The sequence below is a fragment of the Corvus brachyrhynchos genome, unplaced genomic scaffold (genome assembly GCF_000691975.1).
Source record: "Corvus brachyrhynchos isolate BGI_N302 unplaced genomic scaffold, ASM69197v1 scaffold692, whole genome shotgun sequence".
NCBI classification, from domain to species: Eukaryota; Metazoa; Chordata; class Aves; order Passeriformes; family Corvidae; genus Corvus; species Corvus brachyrhynchos.
Window position 1 is genome coordinate 127,815 of NW_008236762.1, and position 5,901 is coordinate 133,715.

At 56.1% G+C, this 5,901-nt stretch overlaps 1 protein-coding gene across 1 annotated transcript in view; it reads left to right on the forward strand.

Annotated features, from left to right (window-relative positions):
* LOC103625269 (SH3 and multiple ankyrin repeat domains protein 3) overlaps positions 1-5,901 on the forward strand; it is a gene marked incomplete at both ends in the record, with an annotated part of 100,186 nt that overhangs the window by 14,600 nt on the left and 79,685 nt on the right. The gene's annotated exons all lie outside the window — the stretch shown is intronic.

Here is a 5,901-nt window from a genome sequence, read left to right on the forward strand (position 1 = left end):
CAGGAATTTCCCCATGGAAAGGGCGCTCAGGCCTCGGAAGGGGCTGCCCAGGGAGGTTTGGAGCCGCCATCCCTGGAGGAATTCCAAGGAATTCCTGGATGTTGGCCTGGGAATAAGGTGAGACTTGATCATCCAAGAGGGCTTTTCCAAGCTCAGGAATTCCGGGATTTCTGTGTTCAATCCCAAGGAACAGCTGGATTTTCCCAAGGGCCGGGAAGTGCTGCTCCAGAGGCAGCTCCGACTGCAGCGGGGTCAGGGCTGCTCAGAAATCTTGGAATTCCCATGGGAAAAAAAACCCCTCCAGGAGCAAAATGGCCACAGGTTTTTAAGGAAAAAGGTGACGTCATCCTCCTTTTCCCTCTCCCTGCCCACCGGGATGAGCTTGGAGCTGCCAATTCCGAGCTGGGGAGGAACAGCAGGATCCAAAGGACTCCATCATTTTTTTCCTGGATTTCAGATCAATCCATGGAAATCAGAACTATCCCAAATAAATCCAGCGGGAATCCGGTGTTGGCATTCTCGTAGGAAAGCTTGGATTGGGAATTTTTCTGTATCCTGGTGCATAATAATTAAAAATCGGGAGAAAACCAGGAATCTTCCCTGGAAAATGGGGGTTTGCATTCCCAGCTGCTGGGGAGTTGGGAATTTTTGGGAATATGCTCGGGAAATCCCTGTCTGGCAGTGGATCCCTGCTTCCCACAGCATCCCGTTCATTGGGAATTCCCAGCTGCAGGGAGCTGGAAGTGCTCCTTGGAATTCTGGCTCCAGCCTTAAAGGAGAAGGAAGCGATTCCCTGGGAAGTGCGGGAGGAAGCGCGGGATTTATTCCCTGTGGAATGGGAATGGCTTCGGAAGGGAATGGGATGGGTTTGGGAAGAGCCTGGAGCGGCGGGGGGGGGGGGGGGGAGGAGGGGGGGGGGACCCGGCCTTAACCACAAGGGCCTGGAAGGCGCCGGCCATGAGCTGTGACTCCAGGTTGCTCATAGAAGGGGGGCAATGGGAACGGGAATGGGGCAATGGGAATGGGAATGGGGCAGTGGGAATGGGAATGGGGCAATGGGAATGGGAATGGGGCAGTGGGAATGGGAATGGGAACTGGGAATGAGGCAGTGGGAATGGGAATGGGGCAGTGAGAATGGGACAATGGGAATGGGGCAGTGGGAACAGGAATGGGACAATGGGAACGGGAATGGGAACTGGGAATGAGGCAGTGGGAATGGGAATGGGACAATGGGAATGGGGCAGTGGGAATGGGAATGGGACAATGGGAACAGGAATGGGGCAGTGGCAATAGGGGAGTGGGAGCTGGGAATGGGAACTGGGAATGGGCTCTGGAATGTGGGAATAGGAATGGGAATGGGGCAGTGGGAATGGGAATGGGGCAGTGCATGCTGGGAATGAGTTCTGGAATGGGGGAGTGGGAACTGGGAATGGGAACTGGGAATGGGCTCTGGAATGTGGCAATGGGAATGTGACAGTGGGAACTGGGAATGGGAATGGGGCAATGGGAATGGGAATGGGGCAGTGGGAGAGGGGAATGAGCTCTGGAATGTGGGAATAGGAATGGGAATGGGAACTGGGAATGGGGCAATGGGAATGGGAACTGGGAATGGGGCAGTGGATGCTGGGAATGAGTTCTGGAATGGGGGAGTGGGATCTGGCAATGGGAATGTGACAGTGGGAACTGGGAATGGGAATGGGGCAATGGGAATGGGAATGGGGCAGTGGGAGAGGGGAATGAGCTCTGGAATGTGGGAATAGGAATGGGAATGGGAACTGGGAATGGGGCAATGGGAATGGGAACTGGGAATGGGGCAGTGGATGCTGGGAATGAGTTCTGGAATGGGGGAGTGGGATCTGGGAATGGGAACGGGAATGGGACAATGGGAGCCAAACTGGATTCCCGAGGACTCAGCTGCTCCCCCTTGGATGTGGATCCAGGTTTTCCATGGATTTTGGGGCCGGTTCTGCCCTTTGTGCCTCATTCCAAGCGGGATGTGCCCATCCTGATCCCTGCCTGCATTCCCAGGGCTCTCCTGCCTGGTTCTCTGGGAATTCTGGCCGGGATCCAGCGCTCCCAGGGCTTCCCATGGAGCTCCTCATCCTGCCAGGAGCTGCTCTCCCGCTGCTCTGGGGGCGGGAATTCCGAGGATTCCTTCCCTAAGGCTGCTGAGGATTCCTTCTCCCGGGGATTTTTCAGGATGGGGGATTCCCAAATCCTGCTGGTTTCCAGCTGGGAATTACAACAGGGAGTGACAAAGCTGATCCCAAAATTTTCCTCGATCCCTGCTTACGGGGCTGATCCCAGAATTTCCCAGGAGCGGGGATTGTCCAGGGAGGGATTTGGAAAATCCCCTCAGGCTGGAGTAGCATCCAAGACATTTCCCAGCCTGGATTAGCCAAGGAATTTCCTCCGCTGGACTGGCGTTAATCCCTCAAAAACATCCCGGCTTTTCAGCGGGAAGAGGATTCCAGTGGATTCCGGCGGCAGCCAAAGGGATTCCCTGAACTCCCGGGGCTCCTCCTCCTCCCGGGAAAAGCTCGGAGCAGCCTGGCAGCAGGGCCGGGTTTCCTTGGATCCCTGACTCCTTTCCCATCCATGTTTTCCGTGGGCATGGGTGCGAGACAGCTCCGGCTGCTCTTCCCGAGTTTCTGACGCTCGGGAATGCTGAGCTGCTGCTTCCCAAGCCAGGAACGCTCCTGGAAAAACCCTGGGAAACATCAGAGTATGTGGGGAATGCAGGGAATAAACATCGGGAAAAGGAGCTGCTCCAAGGGCTGGGAGAGCTGGGAATGTTCCCCTGGAGAAGGGAAGGACACAGGGAGAGCTGAGAGCCCCTTGCAGGGCCTGAAGGGGCTCCAGGAGAGCTGCAGAGGGACTGGGGCCAAGGCATGGAGGGCCAGGAGCCAGGGAATGGCTTCCCAGTGCCAGAGGGCAGGGCTGGATGGGAGATTGGGAATTGGGAATTGCTGGCTGGGAGGGTGCCACGGGATGCGGAGAAGATCCCGAATTTCCAACACAATCCTGGAGAACGCTCCCAAAAATTCCCGCAGGGCTCGTTTTTCCCCCTCCCCCGGCAGATCAGGAGAAGAAAAATCCCAGGAAGTGGGAAGGGGATGAATCCTGGTTGTTTGTCGGGATCTGCGCTGCATTCCCTGAGTCCCAACCCAGCGGGAATTCCAGCCGCATTCCCGATGGGATGAAGGGAGCGCTTGTGCGGAAAAGGAGGAAAATTTGGCTGCTGGAATTCCAAAAATTCCAGGCTTTGGGTCCCCATTGCTGGGACAGGAGCCAGGGAACGGCTCCCAGTGGGAAAGGGGAGCTTGGGGTGGGATCTTGGGAAGGAATTCCCAACTGGGCTGGAATTCCCAGAGAATCCCTGGCTGCCCCTGGATCCCTGGAATGTCCAAGGCCCGGCTGGAGCAATCCGGGATCATGGGAAGTGTCCCCGCCCATGGAATTTGTTGGGATTTCAGCTCCATTCCCACCCAAACCATTCCAGGATTCCCTTTCCCCAGAGCGATCCCAGTCTCTTGAAGGAATCCTGCTCCTTTTCCCAAATTCCGGGGTTTTCCCAGGCTGGAGAAGGGATTTGAGGCAGTTCTGATCCGTGGCTCGGGGTCCCAACCCCGCTCCATGGCCACGGCACCCCGGATCCACTTGGGAATCCCAGCATTCCCAAACCTTGGGAATCCCAGCGTTCCTGAGCTTTGGGAATTCCCATTCGGAGCTGGAAACGAGCTTTTCCCAGGATTTCCCCCTGGCTGCTGTTGGATCCGTGCCTCATTCCCACTTTTCCCTCCTGGATCCGTCACCCAGCATCCCCTGGATCGGCCCTTCCAGATCCAGCAATTCCAGGATCCCGCTGCTCTCCCGGTGCTGGGAGATTGCAGGAAAAGGGAATTTCTCCCGGGGTTTTTTTTCCTATGGAATGTGCTCAGCATTCCACCTTTTTTCTGTTTTCCTTCCTTTTTTTCCCTGGGGTGCTTCCATCATCATTCCCAGATTCTGGAAAAGAGGGAATAGCAGGAGGAGGAGAATTCCAGCAGAATCTCCACTGGATCAGATCCCTTTGGATCTTTTCCAGCTCCGGATATTCCCAGATTTTCTGACCCGTTGCCTTTTCCCGGGTGGGATTTCAGGGATATCCGTGCTTGGGAATTTCCCGGGAAGCTGCTGAATCCAGGTGCCTTTGGATCTTCCCGATGCCCCCGGGATCCTCCCTGTATTCCCAACATCCTGGAATTGGCTCCCTGAGGAATCCTGGATCCATGGAATTCTGCTTTTCCAGAATGGAGATGGGAACGGCTTTCCCCATGCCAGGAGCTGGAATTCCCTGGATGCCGGTGGATTTGGATGGGATTTATCCCGGTTTTTGGGTGGAGCGGAGCAGCCGGAGCCATTCCAGGGCCACATTCCCTTGGGAATTCCGCTCCTGTGGCTCCCACCCCGCTGGAGCTGGGATTCCTCGGGATGAAGGAATCGCAACCCTTCGGGAAGGAGAAGTGTGGGGAATTCGGGAATAATGAACCATGCTGGGATTCATCCCAGTTTTCCAGGCAGGATTGGCTTGGGAATTCTGGGAAATCCTGGAATTCCAAAGCATGGAAAAGGAAAGGCCACAGCTCCATGGAAAACCCATTCCCACTGTGGGAATCCCACTGGGGACGGGATCCAGATCCTCGGGAATAGGGAAGGAAAATGGGAACGATGAGAGGAGAAGGATTCATGGAGCACGGGAAGGATCCGGAACCTCTGGATCAGCAAATCCCATTCCCAACCTCCCTCCTGGCTCCCAAATTTCTGCTGAGGCCGAGAATTGCTCGGGAACATTTCCCCGGCTCCGGCCGTTCCCTCCCTTTCCCGTTCCCTCTGATTGCCGCTATTTTTTTCCAAGGAATGCTTGATTGGAGCCGGAATGATGGGATAATGACGGGAATAAAAGGCGGATAATTTCCCAAATCAGCTCCACAGCTGGAGCCGGCGGAGAGGGAACGGCTCCGGGGCTGATTCCGGGATCCATCCGGAGCCATTCCTGGTGCTCATTCCCAGATCCATCCGGATCCGTTCCTGGTGCTCATTCCCAGATCCATTCCCGGTGCTCATTCCTGGATCCATCCGGATCCATTCCCAGTGCTCATTCCCGGATCCATCCGGATCCATTCCCAATGCTGGTTCCCAGATCCATCCGGAGCCATTTCCGGTGCTGGTTCCGGGATCCATCCGGATCCATTCCCAGTGCTCATTCCCAGATCCATCCGGACCCATTCCCAGTGCTGGTTCCCGGATCCATTCCCGGTGCTGGTTCCCAGATCCATCCAGAGCCATTCCTGGTGCTCATTCCCGGATCCATCTAGGGCAGGAAGAACTCCTGGATTCCCGGATCCATCCGGATCTGTTCCGAGTGCTGGTTCCCAGATCCATCTGGATCCATTCCCGGTGCGCATTCCCGGATCCATCCGGATCCATTCCCGGTGCTCATTCCCAGATCCATCCGGATCCATTCCCAGTGCTGGTTCCCGGATCCATTCCCAGTGCTCATTCCCGGATCCATCTGGATCCATTCCCGGTGCTGATTCCCAGATCCATCCGGATCCATTCCCAGTGCTGGTTCCTGGATCCATTCCTGGTGCTCATTCCCAGATCCATCCAGATCCATTCCCAGTGCTCATTCCCGGATCCTCCCAGAGCCATTCCCGGTGCTCATTCCCGGATCCATCCGGATCCATTCCCGGTGCTGGTTCCCAGATCCATCTGGATCCGTTCCCGGTGCTGGTTCCTGGATCCATTCCCGGTGCTCATTCCTGGATCCATCCGGAGCCATTTCCGCTCCCAGGGCTGATTCCTGAATCCATCCAGGGCAGGAAGAGCTCCCGGATTCCCAGATCCACCCAGAGCCAT